A 23074-nucleotide genomic window follows, 5' to 3' on the forward strand; every position below is an offset into this window, starting at 1 on the left:
TCAACACATTCCCATACAGCCGTCATCATCCATTCATTCATCACTCAGGCAAGAACAGAAACCAAAACCATCATTCCGGTATATAGCATCTAAAGCAAACGCCCCAAATCGCCCTTCCAGCACCCATAATTAAAGCAAAAAGCCACATGCGCATAACATTGGACAAGATGCTTCATTAAGTATCGTCTCTGTCACTCTTTTTACACGATTATACATGACAAGAAGCCTCCACGCACCTCCATCAAAAACCCACGTATCTATCCTAATTCAGCCTCACTCGCATGCTCCCTCCTAAAACATGCGAGGATGCGGCGTAGCAGTGAGAGGTTATTAGCGGTTGTTTCTCCCTCATACTGCGTCGTCTGAGCCTTTGTTTTCATCCACCAGCCGCGAGGAGAAGGTATCATGTGACTCTCTTTGTTAATGAATCAGCCAGGCCACAAAGAAGAGAGAGAGAGAGCGAGAGAGAGAGAGAGAGAGAGAGAGAGAGAGAGAGAGAGAGAGAGAGAGAGAGAGAGAGAGAGAGAGAGAGAGAGAGAGAGAGAGAGAGAGAGAGAGAGTAAGGAAGAGAAGGAAGAAAATACTAAGGGAAAACAAGGTGTAGAAGGAGGAGGAGGAGGAGGAAAAGCAAAAGGCTGAGAAGGATGAGAAAACGGAGTAGGAGGAGAAAGAGTAAGAGAATAAAAAGAGGAGAAGGAAAAAACGAAGCAGATAAAGGAGAAGGAAATGAAGCGAAGGGAATGAGATAGAATGCACTAGAATGAGAACGACGGACGAAAACGAGCAAAAGAAAAATCGTAAAATAAGAGTAATTGCCGTTGAAGAGAGGAAGTCTGACAAATGAAGAAGGAACAAAGGAGGGAAGTGACGAGGGGAAGACGAAGGGAAGGATAATGAGGTGGAAGACACGAGCGAACGGGAGACAAAGGACAGCGAGGAGAGGAACATAATTAAAAAAAAGTGGAAACAGAAGAGAGGGAAAGGTGAGGAGTAAACGAAGGAGGGAGTGAAAGAAAGTAGAATGAAGGACAGACCAAAAGGGGAAAGCTATAAAAAACCCAACCGCAGACGAGAGAGAAAAATAAATAGGTAAAGAAAGAGAGAAGACAAGGAATCAAAAGAAGAAAAAAAAGATGTTGTGACGAGCATAAAGTAAATAAAGAGAGGAAGTGGACGAAAGAGGAGGAAGAGGCAGAAAATGGAGGAAGAAGATGATAGAAAGATAGGGCAACAGATATCAGTACCCAGAGAAAGAGAAAGAGGAAGAGAAAGAAAGAGAAAGGAAAAGGAACAGAGGGTAATATGTGTATCTCTTTTCTTCCTCTTTCCTCTTTATCTTTTCCCCTCCTTCTCTTCCTCGTTTCCTCTCCTCATTTCCTCTCCTACGATAATGTGTTGGTCCCTGCTTTTCTTCTCTCCCTCCTTTCTCTTCTTTCTCTCCCTCCTTTCTCTTCTTTCTCTTCCTCCTTTCCTCTCATTCTCTTCCTCCTCCTGCTTCTCTGCCTTTCCTCCAATTTTTTTTAGAATGAGAAAGCGAACCTCTGTTATCCTATTGCGAAGTGGGTAATGATTCTCTCTCTCTCTCTCTCTCTCTCTCCTTATTTTTCTCCCCCATTCCAATTTTTCTCCGTTTCTTCGTGTTTCCATCTTTTAAAATCTCTTTCTCCTTCTCCCCTGACTTCCTCCTCCCTCTCCTTCCCTCCTTCTACTTCCTTCAATCTCCCTTACTTCCTCCTCCTCCTCCTCCTTTCTCTCTCTCTCCTGCTTCCTCCGGCCTTTCCTAAGCAAACAGGCTGGTAAGGAATGTTTGGCCGCGAACTCGCCATGCCGTTGTTTTTTTATCTGTGTGTTGTGGGCATTATAGAGGCGATGCAGGAAGAGAGAGTTGCAGGAGGAAGAAAGGAGAGAGAGCTGCAGGAGGAAGAAAGGAGAGAGAGCTGCAGGAGGAAGAAAGGAGAGGGAGTTGCAGGAGGAAGAAAGGAGAGAGAGTTGCAGGAGGAAGAAAGGAGAGAGAGCTGCAGGAGGTAGAAAGGAAGGTGGATTAAGGGAGAAGGGAGTGTAGGAGAGGGATCAGAGAGTAAGAGAAGGAAAAAATGAAGGGTATAAGGGAGAAAGGGAGTATATGAGAGGTCAGGAGAGTATAGGATAGAAAGGAAAACGAAAATAGGAGAAGGAAAAGGGACTGTCGGAGGAGGAGGAGCAGCACAAGAAGAAAAATGAGGGTAATGCAGAAAGGAAGAGGAGGAGAAGGAAGAATGGAAGGTGTAGTAATGGAGACGGAGTGTAGGAGAGAGGTCAAACATTAATGGAAGGAAGAAAGGAAGTAGAGGAGATATGCTAGAAGGAGAATAAGGAAAAAGAAAGGTTAAGAAGACTGAGAAAAGGAAGAACGGACGGAAGGAGAGATTGAAAGGGAGAAAGGAGTATGGGAAAGGGCAGACAGTGAGGGAAGGAAGAAAAAAAGAAGAGAAAGGGCAGTCGGAGGAGAATACAAACTTGAAAAGGGAGAGAAAGAAAGAGGAAAGGAAGAAAGCAAGAAGGTTGTTATTGTTGTTGTTGTTGTTGTATTTTTAAGACCTCAAGTACCTCATAATGTAAACAGGTGGTGTGTCTGTTTGCCAAAGTGAGTTTTATGCTCTCATTACCTCCCCCCAACACACACACACACACACACACACACACACACGTATAGCATAGGTTCACGAGAGTTCAGCTAGCCAGTCAGTCAGACAGTCAGTCAGTGCTTTGCTCGGAAACCTCATTCTTTGTAACGCTTCTAAAAATAAATGGATCAAAAGGGAAATATGTCACCGCGTTCCATGACCCTCAGCGCGTAACAGGGCACACGTCCGTCACACTTTGTCCAGGCGAATAAAAAAGAATCGCCCATTTATTAGTGCGCCGCGTGACGCCCGAATGCTGAGATTAGGGCTACACACTGATCCCGCGGCGAAATAAAATATGCACTCGCTCCGAATTGGAAAAGTCGAGTGTTTGTGCATGACGAGCGTGTTGTATCGCCTCTTTACCGCGGGGGAGTGACACTGTTAGTTTCATGGGGTTATCGAGTGATTGAATGTGTATGTCAGTGACCAGTTCAAATTTGTGGGTTGGAATGAAAGTGCGTAGGTGCAGCGGAATACGAATATGAAACTACAAAGATAACATGAAGTAGAGGGACACTTATTTTTATTGGGTTGTCAAATGATTAAACGTATGAATCAGTGGCGAATTCAAATTTGTGGCTGAAAGCAAAAATGCCGAAAATACTGAGAAATCGAAAAATAAAACTACAGAAAAAATAATTAGAGTAACATTATTAGTTTTATGTGGTTATCAAATGATTAAACGCATGAATCAGTGACCATTTCAAAATTATGGTTTGGAATGAAAATAGCGAAAATGCCACGAAATATGAATGTAAAACTAGAAACATATGGAGAAGCAGAGCAACGTCATTAAGTTTGTAGGGTTGTCAAGTGAGTCCAAATTCATGGACGTATAAATCAGTGACGAGTTCAAATTTGTGAGTGATAATCAAAATCCCGAAAAAGCCTCGAAATAGGAACATAAAATTACAGAATAAGGAGAAGCAGATCAACGCAATTAGTTTTAAGGAGTTATCAAGCGAGTTTGAATTCATGGACACATAAATCACTGACTCAAATTTGTGGGTTATAATAAAAATGCCGAAAACGCCGCTAAATAGGAATATAAAGCTACAGAGAGAGAGAGAGAGAGAGAGAGAGAGAGAGAGAGAGAGAGAGAGAGAGAGATGAAGTGCCAAACTGCCTCGTAACCCTCAGAAAACAAACGATTAAAATTAAATGTTTGCCATGAAAATAAAATGTTGGGAGTATCACGTGACAGCTCTTGAAAATATGATATAGTGGGAGAGTACTTTTAAAAATGTGTGACTCTTTGTATCTCTCTTTCTCTTTGTCTCTCTATCTCTCTATCTATCTAGTTACCTTTCTCTCTCTCTATCTATCTATCTATCTCGTATTCTCTGTTCTGTTATCTCTTTAACACTCACACACACACACACACACACACACACACACACACACACACACACACTGTTAGTCTTTCCAGCTTTCCAATTGGCTCCTGGATTGACAGATGTGCAGAGGCTGGCGGTGATTGGCTCCTCGTGTTTACCTTCCCGATTTGTATTAACGAAATCGCCCAGTAGGAAACGAGTATAGATAGTGATTTATATGGGAGTGTGAGGAGCGTTCTAACACCACCGTACCTACCTCGTATTTATGGGTGTAATCTCTGCTATGGTGTTCTTTTAATTGGTTTTTGACAGGTATTTTATGGGTTTTGAATGTCTCAAATGTTAGGGAAAATTGTAAAAAGTTTAGTTTGAGTTTTATGAAGTAAGGGCGAAATATTTACATGGATAATAATTTGATGTATTTCACGACCAACAAATGCAATATCTAATGATTTTTTTAGATTTTCGAACATGAGAAAGAAAGAAAGAAAGAAAGCTACAATCACCATCTCTATATTTCCCCAATTTTTTACTCTCTAGAACCTTACCTTTATCACATTTCAAAGTCCTTGTTCCAATATATTTATCTTCTGCCAACACCACCCCCAATATCTCTCATATATCCCCTTGTCAGCGTAGCCACAGTCACTATCTCTCTATATTTCCTCTTGCTACCAAACCTAACAATCACAAAAATGGGGATATCCTCTTTCTCGTCTTCAATATCACCAGAACTTTTTTTTTCCACCATACTTCACCATCAGACACGCCGCCTCAGCCCACATCATAATCACCAGGTGTATCTTCTTTCTCTCCCCTCACAGGCTCAGTTCATATTCCTCTCCGGGCTCACTCTCACCTGTTCATGTCCACCTGCCTCCCCATTACCTACTTCTTCTTTTCTCCTCCCCCCTGAGCTGCCGTCCCTCGCTCCCTCCCTCGCTCCCTCCCCATCCCTGTCCCTTCCCCGTTTGGCTTCACTCCGGCGTTGGCTTCGACCAATTACAAAGTGAAGGGGAGGAACCGAGCGCTTTGGATGCAGGCAGATTATTGGCCAATATTTTACTAATTGCCAATAAATCGAGTCGGGAACAGCAGTGTTGTTGTTGTGCTCCAGTGTTTAGTTGTTGTTGTTGTTGTTTACGGGGTTGTTTTGGAAGGCCCGTGTGCCCGTGGCCTTGGTTTGGGTTGTCCAGGCTGCAGTTGTTGTTGGGTTTTTTTTTTTTTTTTTAGTGATCGGTATAACGATTGCTTTGAATTTTGTCTTTTACTCTCTGTTGTGTGTGTGCGTGTTGCTCGTTTTTCTCTGCGTTTGTGTGTGTGGGTTTGGGGGGGGGGGGGGGGCGCGCGTGTAATTCACCACGGCCTGATCACGATTTCGACTCGCCATCGCCAGCAAGTAGCCTTCTGATCAGAGCAAGCATACCCGGAAAGCCACCAACGGAGGCGTTGACAAGCTCGTGAATAACCTCGTTACGTGTATGGCAGTAATGAAGAGAGAGCGCTAGGAAGTTCAGGAGGTCAGTGCTCCATAGGCTTGGGCGGTGAGTGCCTGCCTGCCGCCTGCACACTGCGGGGCGCCGAGGGCTAAACGACCGACTAAATGGCCTGCAGTCGATGATGTTCATCATGTTGGCAGACGTTCCGCGCCGCCTAGACCATCGTGTCCCTCCCGTGTCCTCCGCCTCGTGGCAATGTGGCGGCGTGCATGAGGAGAGGGAGAAGGAAGGAAGGAAGGAGTATAATAGGAGGAACAGAGAGAGAAAGAGAGTGAGAGAGAGAAAAGAGAAAGACGGGTGATGATACGAGTTTAAAGGGTCAGACACTTAGGATGAGAAATATTTAGTGGATGAACGGAAATCAGGGAAAATGACTCTCATTTGGGGACAAAGAGAAGGAGGAGGAGGAGGAGGAGGAGGAGGAGGAAGAGGAAGAGGACGGAGCTCTCCTCTAACTGAACCTTTTAGAGTATTATTAAGGGAGTTATGAATGGACGGAAATGAGGATACAATAAAACCACGGAAATGAGAAAGCGTGCAAAAAAAAGAGACCGAAAAAGAGAGAGAGAGAGAGAGAGAGAGAGAGAGAGAGAGAGAGAGAGAGAGAGAGAGAGAGAGAGAGAGAGAGAGAGAGAGAGAGAGAGAGAGAGAGAGAGAGAGAGAGAGAGAGAGAGAGAACAAAAGAGCAGAGAAGAGGAACGGACGGAAAGGAAAGAAAAGGAAACGAAAGGAAAGAAAAGGAAAGGAGAGGAGAGAGAGAAAGAAGAATAGAGAAGAGGAAGGGAGAGACAAGGAGGAGAGAGCAGAGGAAAAGACCCATAGCTTAAACATTCACGTAGAAACAAGAAAACACTGTAGGAAGGGAGATAAAGAGAAGAGCAGAGAGAGAGAGAGAAAAGAACAAGAAAAGGAGAGAAAGAGAGAGAGAAGAGAGAAAGAAATCCATACCCAAACCATACACATACAAGCAAGGAAGCTGGAGAGAGAGAAAGAGGGAACAAGAAGCTGCAGAGGAAGGGAGAGAAGGGAAGGAAAGCAAAGGGAAAGTAAAGGGAGGTAAAGTATTCTTGGTGGCGGCGATCTCGTGGACTCGTTTCTAGCGCTTTGAATATCGAGGAAGTTCCGGCAACAAATAGCGTCCAGACCGATAAACACGAGGATCCGAGATATTCAGAAAGGTTGTGGAGGACTGCTTATGGCGCCCCTTCCTCCTCCTCATCGTCCTCCTCCTCCTCCTGGTGCCCTTCCTCCTCCTCCGCATCTTTCTACATGCTCCAGTTCTTCCTCCCTCCTTCTGATTCCCCTCCTTCTGGTCCTCCTCCTCCTCCTCCTCCTCCTCCTCCTCCTCCTCCTCCTCCGCATCCTCCTACATGCTCCAATTCTTCCTCCCTCCCTCTGATCCGCCTCCTTCTCTTCCTCCTCCTCTTCCACCTCCAGCTCTTCCTTCTTCCTGATTCTAGTCCTTGTCATCCTCTTCCTCCTCCTAATTCTCCTCCTCCATACTCCAGTCTTCCTTCCTCTTCCTGGTTTCCGTCTGCCCCCTCCTCCTCCTCCTCCTCCTCCTCCTCCTCCTCTACCTCCATCTCTTCCTTCCTCTTCCTGGTCCTTTTCCTCTTCCTCGGGGTCATCGTCCTCTTCATGAGCCTTTTATTTTTTGCTTAACTGGCTCCTTGAGTTGCTTACAGAGGTCATTAGCCTTCTCTCTTCTCCTCCTCCTCCTCCTCCTCCTCCTCCTTCTCCTCCTCCTCCTCCTCCTTTACCGTAGCTTCTTCACGTTCCTCATTCTCTTTACTCATATGGTCTCTGCTTCTCTTTCTTTTCCTCCTCCTCTTTTTCTTCCTTTGTTTTTCCTTTTGTGTTTTGTTTCTCGTTTCCAGTTTTTATTTTTTGTTGTATATTTTCTGTTCTTTCATTATTTTTTTCGTTCTTCTTCTCCTCCTCCTCCTTGTTATATTTTTTACATTTTTTACATTTTCTTTTGTTTTTTTGAATCCGTATTTTTTCGTCCTTCACTTCCTCCTCCTCTCCCTCCTTTTTTTCTATCTCCTTTTTGATTGCTTGTTAATATTTCACTTTCTTTCATCAGTTTTTCCCTTTTCTCGTTGTTGTATCTAACCCTTTAGCGGCCATAAATATTATCTTCACACTGTTTCTTTATTCATATTATCGACTATCATTTTCCCTTTTTTCCCATAGTAGTTTGTCGGATTCTGTTATTCAAGTATTTTTTTCTTATGTTCAGTCGTATTGTTTTCGTACTAGTAGTTTTTTCCGTTTCCCTGAGCTTGTTTCCTCTTGCTATACACGCGTGCAGTTTTTTTTTTTTTTAGTGTATTTTTCCTCTCGCTTGTCCACGGCACGATATGATCTCTCTTGCCTCCTCTCCTCGTCCCTTCCTCTCCTTCCCTTCCTCTCTCTTTTCCTCATCTTCTTTCTCCTTTTCCACTAGAACTTCTACTATTTATACTATCTCTTCCACCTGCTTTCTCTTCGTCCCTTCCTCTTCTCCTTCCCTTCTTCTCTCTTTTTCCTCATCTTCTTTCTCCTCCTCCACTAGCACCACTACTATTACTACTGTCTCCTACTCTTTTTTCTTGCGTATTATCAGTTGTTTTCTATCTTTTTTTATGCTGATATCAAGATCTTTAGCATATCAGAGTTTTCATTCACTTTCCTCCTACCTTCTCCCTTCCTTCTTTTCCTATTTTATTTTTTCCATTCCTTTACAGCTTTTATATACTGTCTTTCCCCCTAAACTTCTACAAAATAATTATCCTCTACATTTCCTTCATGCCAGCTCTTCCTTTCTCTCCACTTCGTTTACTTCCCAAATTATCAGTTCGATTACATATATTATTTACCCTAACTCTTGCCTTTCTCCAGTGTCTTCCCTTCCTTTCTCCTTGGTTCACTCACTTACCTAATTTTCACTACATTCACCCTTATCCCTCCAATCCTTCCCCTGATTCTCCTATGTACGAGCTGAAAAGACGTCTATGCCTTCCTGTTTCGTCTCTTCCTTTACTCACTTCGTTCCCCTTCTTAATCGTCACTACATTTACCATCATCCCTCCAATCCTTAACGTGACTCTCGCCCTCCTTCTATGTCTCCTCTTTACGTGCTTCACTTCCTTCCTAATCCCTTGCTTTGCCTCGACACTTCCTTTCTCTTTCTCTTCTTACTCTCTTATTTCCTTTGCTTCGTCGTTTCTTCTTCTTTTTCCTTCTTTTTTACTCAGTCGCTGCCTCACGTCCTCTCTCGTCTGTCTTCCACAAGTGCTTCCTCGTCCAGTGTTTCGGTTTGTGTTGTATGTAAGCTTGATGTTGTTTATGTATAGCGAAGGGGGTCAGGTTTACGTGTATATGCATGCGTGGAGGACTTGATAGCAGGGTCCGGCATCTGGTTACGTGGGTTGAGTACACTTCAATTTGGAAAGCGGATCTAGTTGCCTATTCACACTCCATAGTCAAATATCCGTAAATGGCCGATTGCTCGATTAAGAGGGACATAAATAGCTTGAGGGGTGACAGGAGTTTATCTAAAGGATGTCACACACATTAGTCAAACAAATATAAATTAATGTGAAATACTTGGTTGAGAGAATCATGCAAAAAGAATAAGTTAAGGGTTGAAAAGCAGTTTAACAAAAGCTTGTTAAATATATATGTTAGTTTTCCTCCTCTTAAAATAATATTATGCTTTTCTATTTAACTTATTATATAAATGAAACGTTAGGTTAAGTGTACACGCCTGAGAATAAGAAAATAAAGAGCGATAAAAAAGATATTGGATGAGTAGAAGAAATTAGTGGTATTGATGTTAAAGTCAAAACGAAAGGATGGTCACAGGTTTCAAAAGGATATTAGACAGATTCTTTGACTTGACGGATATTGGGTAGCTGTTTCACACTCATGTATAAGCCAACTAGCCTTTTATATCCTCTATTGATCCTTTCGTATCCTAACGTTGGAAGAATCTAAAAGGATGTAATTTTGTAGATTTAAACACGATTAGAAGCTCCAAAAGGATGTTTGACAGAACTATAGGTTAAGTTTTATATAGTGTTCAGGCCGAGTAGCCGTATGTATCCCCTATTGATCCTTTCGTACCCTAGCACTGGAAAAGTCTGACAAGGTAAAGGCAATGTACTAAAACCTATTCAATTTCAAAGTGTGCGGTCAGGCGTCGTCCCTTTCCTCCTTAAGCCAGTCACCCCTGTAAAGCTATAATGAAGGGCGTCTACACCAAGTATCAAAGGTCGGTACTCTTCGACGCTCCCTTCTCTTACATCGCCTATTTCCAAGGGCCAAAAAGAGGATTAATCGGGTTCTAATGAGTGTTCTTTTAGGTTCATGGTACAGCAGAAGGGTCAAACTACCAGAGAGGTTATAAGATTACCCATGGAAATGCCTACAAACTCTACGAAGGCCGTGTTAAATGTATGTGCCTGGGCGCCGAAATGTTTAAGAATATGACCATAAACTTGTTCCCATTTTCTGCTTCAACCCAAAGTACGTCCGTCCATCCGTCCGTCAGGCTCGTCTCGGCGTCATTCCCCGCGCGGCTAATCCATCATCGCCGCCTCAAAGGAAAGTACATTACGGCTTGACGCAATAATCCTCCCTCCAGCCCGTCTACAGGCCGTCATGTGAGGAGGAGGAGAAGGAGGGGGAGGAGGAAATGGTAATGGAACGATGGAAGGTAACGAAGGAAAAAGAGGAAAGGCAGAATAGAAGTGAAAGTAGGAGCAGAGAGAGAGGAAGCGAATTTGGGGCAGGCAATGAAGGGCTGAGAGAGGAAAAAAGAGGGCCAGAGAGAGGGAAAAAGAGAGAGAGAGGGAGGCACGAAGGGTAGGAACGCGGAAAGAGTAATGTGTTTTGTATGAGATGAAGCGATCCGGGAGATGCTAACCCGATTATCCGAGAAGCCTTGTGTGTGTGTGTGTGTGTGTGTGTGTGTGTGTGTGTGTGTGTGTGTGTGTGTTGATAGACTTACGCCGCCGTTCCTGATATGATACTACGGCGGATCGGGAACGTAGAGTTTTTTTAGCCCCTCGTTCTGGATGTCCGAGTCTTTATATAGATGTTTATTGTACCCGAACCAAATAACCCTTATGTTTGATAGACTTAGGATTACAGTAGACATATAAAAATACAAATAAGGTCACTCGTTCTGGATATCCGAATCTTTATATTAATGTTCATTGTACCCGATTCAAGTTTAGCCTTACATAATTGACTTAGGATTTTGTACTCGATCAAATACAGTTTACAGGTACAAATACACTCGCAGTCTTTCCTCTTAGTTAGTGAGACGGTCAGTAAAGTCCCTTCGGTATTTCTTACATGTACTGGTTAGGTTAGGTTAGGTTAGGTTAGGTTAGGTTAGGTTAGGTTAGGTTAGGTTAGGTTAGGTTAGGTTAGGTTAGGTTAGGTTAGGTCAGGTCAGGTTAGGTTAGGTCAGGTTAGGTTAGGTTAGGCTAGGTCAGGTTAGGTTAGGTCAGGTCAGGTTAGGTTAGGTTAGGTTAGGCTAGGTCAGGTTAGGTTAGGCTAGGTTAGGTTAGGTTAGGTTAGGTTAGGTTAGGTTAGGTTAGGTTAGGTTGTGTTGTGTTGTGTTGGGTTAGGTCAGGTTGTGTTGGGTTAGGTTGGGTTAGGTTAGGTTAGGTTGGGTTAGGTCAGGTTGGGTTAGGTTAGGTTAGGTTAGGTTAGGTTAGGTCAGGTTAGGTTGTGTTAGGTTAGGTCAGGTTAGGTTAGGTTGGTTGGGTTGGGTTAGGTCAGGTTAGGTTGGGTCAGGTTAGGTTAGGTTGTGTTAGGTCAGGTTGTGTTAGGTTAGGTTAGGTTGGGATAGGTTGGTGTCAGGTTAGGTCAGGTTAGGTTAGGTCAGGTCAGGTTAGGTCAGGTTAGGTTAGGTCAGGTTAGGTTAGGTTAGGTTAGGTCAGGTTAGGTCAGGTTAGGTTAGGTCAGGTTAGGTTAGGTTAGGTTAGGTTAGGTAAGGTTAGGTCAGGTTAGGTCAGGTTAGGTTAGGTTAGGTTAGGTTAGGTTAGGTTAGGTTAGGTTAGGTCAGGTTAGGTTAGGTTAGGTTAGGATAGGTCAGGTCAGGTTAGGTTAGGTTAGGTTAGGTTAGGTTAGGATAGGTCAGGTCAGGTTAGGTTAGGTTAGGTTAGGTTAGGATAGGTCAGGTCAGGTTAGGTTAGGTTAGGTTAGGTTAGGTTAGGTTAGGTTAGGTCAGGTTAGGTCAGGTTAGGTTAGGTTAGGTTAGGTTAGGTTAGGTTACGTACACACGCACGCACAAGAAACCCGGACGTCCATATCCATCTTCACTCTTTGTTCTATTCTCTCTATCTTCCTTTTATCTTAGCTTTTTCTTATCCTATTCTTTTATCTCTTTATTATCTCTTTCTTTTCCACCATTATGTTTTCATCTCCTTCGCGTTTCCTAATTTTTCTTTTCTGTTTTCATGTTTCTTTTTATTAGTATTAGTGGTTGTCATGATCGTGAAGTGATAGTAGTAGTAGTAGTAGTAGTAATAGTAGTAGTAGTAATAGCAGTAGTAGTAGTAGTAGTAGTAGTAGTAAGAGGAGGAGGAGGAGGAGGAGGAGGAACAACAGTAGTAAGGCTTTGATGCTGTCGTTATGTATTATTAAATCACCTTGAATAATGGAGAGTGTGTGTGTGTGTGTGTGTGTGTGTGTGTGTGTGTGTGTGTGTGTGTGTGCGTGTACGTGTGTGTGTACTAATATATTATTCTTCCCTTTATCGTCATCTTCATTAGTCATTCTTGCTACATTAATATTATTATTAGTAGTAGTAGTATTATCACAAACTCATACTTCTTAGACTCATATTCTTAGAATCGTATTCTTGTTACACTGTTATCATTACAATTATTATTACTATCACCCTACCACACACTTCTTGGGTTCGTAGTCACATCACGCAAGACCTCACATCACCCTTTGTTTCCACTAGAGGGGCGAACAAAAAACCCTACGTCATATTTTTCCTGCGTCCCTCTACCTCCCTTGGGTCACTCGGGCTATCGGCTGGAACATTGCTGGCGCCCCCTGTCGACCATCGAGGTTATTTCTTATTCCGGTAAGGTCTCGAAGGTGCCGTGGGAGAAGGAAGCGGTAACGGAGGGGATGGGAGGAAGGGAGAAGGAACGAGAATGTGGGATGGAGAGGATGGGAGCTTGTATGAATGGAGAAAGGAAAAACGGATGGAATGAGTGAAACAACGAGAATAAGTGAATGAAGAGAAAGGGATACTAGAGAAAAGGAGGAATGGAGGAAATAAGGGAGAAGCCTTACCAATATGAGGAGGAGAGAAATAAAGAAATATAATATGGTCTGGTTTTCATTTTAGTCTATCAGTAATTAGATTTTGAAACGGATAAGACGAACCCAACACACACACACATACACACACACACACACACACACACCACCCATCACCCCCAACCACACACACACCTCCCTCGACCCCCCGCACACACCTTATACGTTCACCCTCGAAGAAAATGGATTGGGGAAACAAAGAACGCCAAAACTCTGCGGGAGATGAAGGCCGGCGCTAACAGAGTGGTCTTGAGAGGGAAATAGTGGGAGCGAGTGGAGAAGAGGAGCAGTGGAGGAGGTGGAGAGGAATGGGAGGAGGAGGTGGAGAGAAATGGACCCCAGGCAAAGGAACATCAGTAAGGAGAGGCTCTTAATCAAACTTTTTACTTTTTGTTCCTGGAAAGTTTGTGGTTTTTATTTGTCTGTTTATTTCATTTAGGCGTATTGTTTTTTGCTAGCCTTTCCGATGATTTTTTCTTGGTTAATTATTTTGTTTCTTCCAAGTCTGAGGTTTGATTTGTTTGCATCCTTTAGCTGTCTTGATTTTAGTTAGCCTTTCCAATCAATCACGGCTCTTTAATTAATGGGAAGGGCAAAAACAGCAATTCAGAGTCAGATAAAGAAATAAGTATCGGACAAACTCATTATTACTCGGACCTTATCAACCAAAGTGTGTTGTTTATATCCTTTAGTTCTTGATTTTAGTTAGCCTTTCCAATCACGTCTCTTTAATCAATGGACCTTATCAATTAAAGTGTGTTGTTTATATCCTTTAGTTCTTGATATTAGTTAGCCTTTCCAATCACGTCTCTTTAATTAATGGACCTTATCAATTAAAGTGTGTTGTTTATATCCTTTAGTTCTTGATTTTAGTTAGCCTTTCCAATCACGTCTCCTTAATTAATAGAAAAAGGTAAAAACAGCGATTCAAAGTCTGCTAAAAAAAAATGAGTATCGGACAAAATCATAATTACTCGGACCTTGTCAATCAAAGTCTATCACATCTCTGAATTAACCAACGGGCAGAGAGGTCACAGAGGCAACTCAGAGACTAAATTGAAAAATATCCATCACAGAAAAGCGTTATCAGTATCTTATCAGCAAAAATTTATCACATTTCTTAATCAACTAATAGGAAAATAAAGTTACAAGTAATGATTCAAAGCCTCCTGGAAAATAAACACTAGACAAAATTGTAACAACCGGAATTTCATGAGTCAAAATCAATCACATTTCTTAATTAACTAATAGAAAAATAAAGTTACAAGTAATGATTCAAAGTCTCCTGGAAAATAAACACTAGACAAAACCGTTATTACCAAAATCTGAGCAGTCAAAGTCCATCACAAATAGGAAAATAAAGTTAAAAGTGGTGATTCAAAGTCTCCTGAATAATACACTCCACACAAAACCGTTATTACCAAAATCTGATTTTCTTTCGTGCCCCGTTGCCGCTAAGCCCTGAGTCCGTTTTCTTCACGTCATTTTCTATTGAAGGGGATTTTCAGTTCGAGTTAGGGTCGATGGGGAACACAATTGACCGGGCACCCTATTATTATTTTTCCCATTTTATTTTTGGTTATAATATGGGATACTCTTTCCGTTATTAAATATGAGCCGCTTATATTGTGGGTACGAAAGGCGAAGAATTCTCTCTTATTTACTCTCTCTCTCTCTCTCTCTCTCTCTCTCTCTCTCTCTCTCTCTCTCTCTATCTCTCTCTCTCTCTCTCTCTCTCTCTCTCTCTCTCTCTCTCTCTCTCTCTCTCTCTCTCTCTCTCTCTCTCTCTCTCTCTCTCTCTCTCTCTCTCTCTCTCTCTCTCTCTCTCTCTCTCTCTCTCTCTCTCTCTCTCTCTCTCTCTCTCTCTCTCTCTCTCTCTCTCTCTCTCTCTCTCTCAACAAAACAAAGCCACACACTAATCCTTTTACGTAACGTTTTATTCTCTCTAGTATGTTATTTTCGTCATGGCCATATCGTCCATACCCTTTTATCTTTTCTGTCAAACTTTCCAATCTTTTCCCTTTATATTGTTGACGCTTGTCTCGGTTCTGTTGCCATTCACTTTTTAGGTTCATCATTAGTTTCATCCTTTTTATCCCCTTTACTGAAACGCTATGACTACTGGCTACTTGTTAATGTGTCTAATCTCTTCTTTTCCTTTTATATTCTCTACTATTGTTTCCGTTCTGTATCCATTCACATTTTACGTTTAGCTTTATTTTCATCATTTTTTCCTAGGGACGCTATAACTTATTTTTATCTATGAATGTGTCTAAACTTTTCATTCTTTATCCCTTTTATATTTTCTACTTCAGGTTTTGTGTCCACTCACCTTTTACGTTTGGCATTAACATCATTTTTCTTCTTGTAGGGACGCTATGATTACTGTTTACCTTTTCTCTTTAATATCATCGACCTACGTTTCAGTTCTGTATCGCATCACTTTCTACGTATATCATTAACATTTTTTTCTTGTAGGGACGCTCTAATTACTGTTTACCTAGTATGGGTGTCGAGTTTACCTGTGACGGCGCTCTGTTTACCTGTCTTGTAAGTGTATCGCCGAGTGGTTATTGACTACTCTCTACCTGTGATTTGTGTCCGACGTCCAAGTGGTGTTATTAATTTCCGTGTTGCGTCGTGTGTGTGTTTGCCGTCCACTTGAGTCCAGCGGCAACGTCAAAAGTTGGTAGTAATTGTGTGTGTGTGTGTGTGTGTGTGTGTGTGTGTGTGTGTGTGTGTGTGTGTGTGTGTGTGTGTGTGTGTGTGTGTGTGTGTGTGTGTGTGTGTGTGTCTGTGTGTCTGTGTGTGTGTGTGTGTGTGTGTCACTGAGTAGGAAGAGATGTTACGTGACGCTCCCGGGGGCACGTGATAGCTGTAAGAGGAGGCCTGAACACACACACACCAATTAGCATTATTGATTTACTTTTTTTCTTATTGGATATGGATTTAGCGTCTTCCTGTTCCATTGTATTCACAGTAGTTGTTCAGAAGTATATTTATTTAATCTGTTTTTGATATTTGTAATGGAAACATCTCTATAATATATGGTTGTGATCTATTTTATCATTCGGTTTCTATTTATGATATCTTGAGACCTTTAATATAAGACTTTTAAGTGTTTAGTATAGTAAAATATCAATCATTTCAGTTTTCATCTTTTCAATCTTCTTTAACCTTCATTACACAAGGGTTTTCTTTTTTTGCTTCTCCTTCTGAATACATCTCCATCACCCGCAAAACTCATTAACCTCTGAACAAATCATTACTAATTGTTGACGCGGAAACAGACTCTTGTATTAACCACGAGGACATCACTTAATATGAGGTGAAGGAGAGGGAAGTGAAGTAGGGAGGGAGAGAGGGAGAGAGGGATGGGGGAGGAAGAGCTAAACAGTGGGAAGAGGAAGGAAGGAAGGGAAGGGAGAACTGAGCAAAGAGAGGAAGGAAGGGAAGGAGAGGTGACCATAGAGAGAAGGAAGGGAGGAAGAGAGGAAGAGCTTACCAGAGGAAGGAGTAGAAGAAAAAAAGGAGGAAATACTAAACAGAGAGAAGAGTAAGGGAAGAAAGAAGGGAAGACTGACCATAGGGAGGAATAAGGGAGGAAAGGAGGAAGGTGGAAGAGCAGAAGAAGGAGTAAGTGTGGAAGGGAGAACGGAAGGAATGAATATAAGAAGGAGTAGAAGAGTAAGAAAGAGGGAAGGAAGAGTAAGGAAGGAAGGGAGGAAGGGAAAGAGGGGAAAACCAGAGGGGAGAAAGAGAAGAGAATGAGAAGGAAGGGAGGGAAGGAGAGTCGACCAGATAAAAGGAAGAGGGATAACCAGAGGAAATGAAGGAAGAGAAAGGGGAAGGAAGAGATAGAAGAGGAGAGAAAAGGAAGAGAAGAGTTAGTTTTGACGCCTTGTACCTTCTCACCTCCTCTCCCTGATTGATATGAAGACAAGCAGCGCCATTATGCCTGACGGGAGGGAGGTTGTTGCCCGACGCCTCGCCTTTGCTGCTGGCTCTTCCAGGCTCTTTAATGGCGCGTTTGTTGTGGCGGCGAGAGTTTTGCATTGTGCCCGGATCACAAAGCCCACGGCAAGCATTACACGGCTGGGAATGACCGGGGAGGGGATGGGGGAAGGAAGGGAGGGGGGTATATATGTGGGGGTAAGGGTGCTTGTGTGGGGGAGGGGGATGAATGTTTGGGGGAAGGGACCTCTGTGTGTGTGTGTGTGTGTGTGTGTGTGTGTGTGTGTGTGTGTGTGTGTGTGTGTGTGTGTGTGCTATTTGCGTTGATGATCCATGGTCAACCTTTATTAACTTTTCATTCTCGTTTTATATGTTTCAGTGGAGGCGATTGTACTCGTAATAACAAGCAATTAGAGGCAATAAAGCACATTACGCGTCCTGTTTTTTTTCCATATTAAAACTAGATTGCCCGTAAAAAAAATTAAAACACTTTGTAACGATGCGCGGCGAAGCTTATTATAAATTTCCTTTGTTTTAATCTAGTTTATTTTTTATGTTTGTTTTCGTGTGGTCTGTCGATTCTTGTTCTGGTATTGTTTGTGTATGTGTTTGTTTGTGTTTGGTTTGTATATACCTGTTTTGATCCGGTTTGTGAATGTTTGCTCGTCCGTTTTGTGTATGTGTTTTTTTTCTAGAGTGGTTTGTGTATCTTAGTTCTCGTTTGGTTTTCATTATTCTGTTTTAGTTCGGTTTGTGAATGTTTGCTCGTCCATTTTGGGTATGTGTTTTTTTCTAAAGTGGTTTGTGTATGTTAGTTCTCGTTTGGTTTTCATTATTCTGTTTTAGTCCGGTTTGTGAATGTTTGCTCGTCCGTTTTGGGTATGTGTTTTTCATGTCTGGTTCGTGTATGTTTGTTCCAGCTAGCATTTCATAGTTTCTCCTTTGCTTTCGAGAGTTAGAGTGACTGTGTGATACTTGGTGATAGTGATGACTGTCTTCGGTGCACTGATACGGTCCAACCTGTTCTAAGGCGTCCAGGGCGATGTTGACAAGGGGTCTCATCACTACCATTTCTGCGGAGTTGAATCATGTTAGTATTCCTGCCCCTGACGGCCGTATTAAAGGAGAAGGAAGAAGAGGAGGGAGAGGAGGAGGTGGCGGTGGTGAGGAGGGTCTTCCATCCTTCCTTCGCGGGTCCTGTTAGTGAGAAACCTGAGATTCACCAGGAATTCAAAGGGAACTCTTTTGAGGAGAGGGAAGGAGGGACGCGAAGAAAGAGTCACGGCGCAGAGGGAAAAATTCTTTGATATTTTTTGAAAAGTGAAAATAGTTTGCGAACCCGAGCGACGTACTCTTCGACCCCGCTGCTCGGTTTTAGCTCGTTTTCCGCTTGTATTTTTTCTCTCTGTTTTATGTTCCTATCACTAATTTTCACTATTTTTGTTCTTCGTACTATTTTTTACTATTATTATTCGTTGTGTATGCAGTTTCTTTCTCTATTTGCTCTTCGTACTTTTTCTACTTATTATTCATTAGATGTACTGTTATTTTTGTCTATTTTTTGTCCATAATAAGTATTAATTTTCTCTGTAGTTTTTGTTCATAGTAAGTTCTGGTTTTTTTTCTCTATTTTTGCTCTTAGGAAATACTGTGTCTTGAAATCTGTAATTATTTTCGTGTAATAATAAGTAATGTTTTTCTCCGTCATTTTTGTTTTTAGTAAATGCTAATTTATATCTCAACCTTTGTTCGTAGTAAGTACTATTTTGCACTACTTTTTACGATCTGTATTCATGTTTTTACCGCCTATTCCATCACGCTCCCACTATGTTACTCCTCTTAGCTTCCCTCTTCGCGTGTTTTCCTATACCAGCTGTAGGGGGCGCGTGCCTTTTTGCTGCCGACGAGGAACACACCGCCGATAACAACAACAAGGGATCGGTGGAGGAGTGCCCGGCCTACACAGTGTCAAGTCCAGGGCTTCCCCACCATAAAGAGTTTCCGATCCCCCCTCTGCACACCATGCAACCCTTGCCTCTATACCCCGGGGCCTGGCGTCCCTTCAAAGCCTTACATCCTCCGCAGCTGTCGCCAGTCTCAGCCCACACCCCCTCCTCCCTTGCCTTCGCTACCTCCCATCTCACCCACCTCCTCCTCCTCCTCCTCCTCCTCCTCCTCCTCCCCCCTTGCCCTCCTTCCCTCCCGCTGGTGGGTGTTGACACTCACTTCACAGGTGACGAGGGAAGTGAGTGAAAGGTTCCTGCTGCCTGACATTATCTTATATGCCACGATAAAGCGAGTCTACACATTATAGCCGTAAGTTTAGGGTCGTAAGGGAAAGCCTCCGTGTGTTGTCTGTCGCCTGGCATCGTAATGAGAGGAAACGGTAAATGCTAGTACTATTTTGTTTTCGGAATTTACAACATTTTGCACTGTTCCCCCGCACCTTCACAAACACACGCCCTATAATTTGCTTCACAGGGAGTACAGTTGTCACCATACGTCTTAATTAACGTTAATATTGCATCCTGGTGTTATTGACTTACTTTCTCCTCCGTTCCTAGTCCTTGCAAATGCTTCCCTTACCATCCCGAGGCACTAATCCCTCCATTCTCTTCTCGAGGGACACAACAGCGGTCGAAAGAAAGAAAACACTACCACAGGCGGTTCGCTTCAGGGGGGGTCAAAGCAACACCCGAAATAAAGAAAGCATTAGCACCGTCGAGCGAGAGGAATAGAGACTGTCACTGGGGCGGGTAATGGAGAGAAACGAGATATTAGAGAAGGTAACAAAGAGTAACAAGGAGCAACGAGGAGGCGCGGGAGGGCAAACGGTCCTCGCGGGGTGTAAGTGGCGTGAGCAAGACCCTCTTAGCAGGTTAATTGACGGTGCCGTATTACTACAGGTGCGTGTGTTATGGGATGAAAGGGGGAGTCTGTCTCTCTGTGTCTCTTTATCTATCTGTTCCTCCATCTGTCTGTCAATTTGTCTATCATCAACCTCCCTCCACACACATAACCACTCTCTACCTTCCTCTCTATCTATCTATCTGTCTTTCTTTATATCCCTATCATCGTTCCCCACATAAATACACTATCTGTCTATCTACCTATCTATTTCTTATCTTCCCCACACATACATCTCTCTGTATATACATCTATTTACCTGTTTATCTATCTATCTATCTTTCTATCATCCTCTTACACACATACATACATCTTTCTCATTTCCTATCCATCTATCTCTCTTTCTCTGCCTCTCTTCCTTTCTCCCCTTTACTCGCCTGTCTACTCACTATATCAATCACTCGTTCTGTTATTTTGCGGGCGTTATGTTATGACTTCATTCAAAGCTCTCTATATTTTGCTTTCCTCCCTCCCTTCCTCATCTCCTTTCCCTTTCCCTCTCCCTCTCTCCCTGTACCAACTTTCCTCTGTGATCCTGCTTCGCTTCATACTGTCATCCGTGTGTATGGTAGTTTGTCCCTTTATGCATTTGTTAATTCCGTCATATACAGTCTTTTGAAATTTTCCGCCGGCTCGTACCGCTTTGAACGAGAGGAACCACGTTATTATTCCAGTCCTTTCTTTGCTTACCAACGCGAATATTCTCCCCGTCCGTCAAAGGCTTCCGCGAAAAATGATAATCCGCTGAGTATTGAATGCTTTTAAAACACCCGGACTCTTGCCTGACTTGAAAGCCGCTTGGTAATGGAGAACGCAGTGGCGGCGGAATTGTACTGGTCTGTCTTTTCCATCGCGCTTCATCTGCCTGCCTCGCGCTCACTCACGCCATCCTCGCTACCACTGTTCCGTTACTCCTCTGCTTTCACTGGCAAATTCCCTTAGTCCAGCCCATATGTTCCATTCTCCATCAATCATCCTTCAAGAACCAGTTTTCACAATCATTCCTTTAACGTGGAAATCCCTCACTTCAACGTATATAGTCCATTCTTAATCAGTTTTCGATTGCCAGTTTCCACAATCAGCCCCACAACGTGAGAACCCCAATCGAAATCCTTCAGCCAAACTCCTTTAGTCTTGCCCATATACATCGTTCTCCACTGCTTATTCCTCGACAGTCAACTTTCCACAGTCAGTTCCCCAACGTGAAAGCCCAAGATCACAGGCATTTACTTTCAGCCCATTATAATTCACCCCCAGTCAAATATTTTATTACTATTGTCTGCAGCCCAGCTCACACAGTCAAGCCAACACACCCCACAGTCGAGCTACAGCGTTAAAATTAGTGTATCTACCAATGCTCGAAACAGCCAACTTAGCACTCTCAGCCACTCACTCACGGGACGCCTTTAGTCAGCCTCATAAACCTGCCAATGCAAAAGACACATCACCACTTGAGACACCTCGTATACCATAACCTTACCCTTGGCAGCACACAGACCACCTCTACTTACTCTCTGCACACGAAGCCACACACGAGACACACACCTTTATCACACCGCCGCATACAACACCAAGGCCAAAACACCTGACATAAGAGGCCTTCCATATACCTGGCACCTATTTCATCCCTTGCTTTACGTGCACCGGTCGTAACTTTCCTTCCTTAATCGTCTGCGAAATCACCTGCCGCCCGAGTTGTAAGGTATATCAAGGTGGAGTTAGGAAAAGTTGTGCCGTGTCCTTAACAATGTAACTACGCTAACCTCCCCCTTGTTAGCCGCCCTCCATCTCCTTGCTAACTCCAGGGGCTTGGTGGTCTTAGTTGGAACCTGCAATGTTTCATGTGTCCAAGACTTGCATAATATCTGCGACCTTCTCTGCCTACTCCTACTCCTACTCCTCCTCTTCCATCATCCCTCTCCTCCTCCTTGTCCTCCTCTGGTCTCTGTTTCTCCTCTTGTTGCATTTCTGCCTCTTCGTCATTTCTCTTCTCCCTCTTCTTTCCCTCTCCTACTCCTCTTCTTGTCCCATCTCTTCTGCTTTTGTCCCTCCTCTTCTTTGCGTTCTTTCTCTTTCTCCTCTTCTTCACTCCTCTTCCTTCCGATCTTTCTCTCCGTTTGTCTTACGTCTGCTTTTCATCATTTCTCCTTTTCTTCTTTCCCCCTTTTCTCTCCCCTTCCTCTTTTTCCTCTTCTCCAGTTTTCTTCGCCTTTTGTCCCATCTCTACATTTCGTCCTGTCTTTCTGCTCTTCATCCCTCCTCCTCCTCCTCCTCCTCCAAGTAACCTCCTCGGGGCGCGATGGGCCGTGTTGTGCTCCAAAGCGGCCGTTTCTCAAACACTATGATGCCGTGATCTCTGTTAAGACAGTCAGGCGGGTGATTGAGGACGGAGGGAAGGAGGAAGAGAGGGAGGGAAAGAGGGATGGAGGGTAAAGAGAAAGAGGAAGGGAGGGAGAGATGGAGGGAAGGAGGGAGGAAGGGAAGGGAGGAAGGTACAGAGAAGGGAGAAGGGATGAAGGATACAAGGAAGGGAGAAGGGAAGGAGAGAGGATTCAGAGAGGGAAGGAACATAGAGAGAGAGAACTGAGTGGGAAAGAGAAGAAAAAGTAGAGAAAAGGAATTACAGTAAAGATAATCCGATGAAGAATGAAGGGAAGGAAAGAGGGAGGAAGTGAGTGTATGTAGAAGGAGATGAGTTTGGAAGGTGAAAAGAGAGGATGAAACGTAAAGAAGAGGTAGAAGCAAATGGTGAAAGAAGGGAACAAGAAAAGAAAGAAACGTGAAGGAAGAGATAGAAGCAAATAAGAAATGAAGGGAGAAAAGAAACAAAGTAACGTAAAAAAAGAGAAAAAAAATGGATTCATCAGCTTGAAAACTAAAATGCATTGAACTAAGAAAGTATCGATACCAAAAATAGGGAGAAAAGAAAGGAAAAATACTGAACACCAAAGAAAATATATACGGAAAAGATAAAAGAGGCCGCCTGTTGCTCACCTTTGTCCTGGGTTAGCGTTCATCCCGGGCAGGTAAGGGAAGGTAAAAACACGCCTCCTTAGCCTCCCATCTCCCTCCTCTTTGAGCCAGCCTTGCCTTGTTGTAGCCCTCTTTGAGCCAATATCCTGCCCCTGAGTTCCCTACATCTACCACTTATTCACTTATTCTCTCGCTCTCTATCTATCTTTCTCTCTCTCTCTTTTTCTCTCGTTTTTGCTGTCTATCTAGCAATCTATATCTCTTTCTCTATATCTATCTCTATCTATCTATCTGTCTATTTTGCTATCTATGTTTTCCTTTCCCTTTAGTTTCGATATTATACGAAATGACTCTTTAATCGATAGTAGTTTTGCTTACACACACACACACACACACACAC

The sequence above is a fragment of the Eriocheir sinensis genome, chromosome 18 (genome assembly GCF_024679095.1).
Source record: "Eriocheir sinensis breed Jianghai 21 chromosome 18, ASM2467909v1, whole genome shotgun sequence".
Taxonomy (NCBI): domain Eukaryota; kingdom Metazoa; phylum Arthropoda; class Malacostraca; order Decapoda; family Varunidae; genus Eriocheir; species Eriocheir sinensis.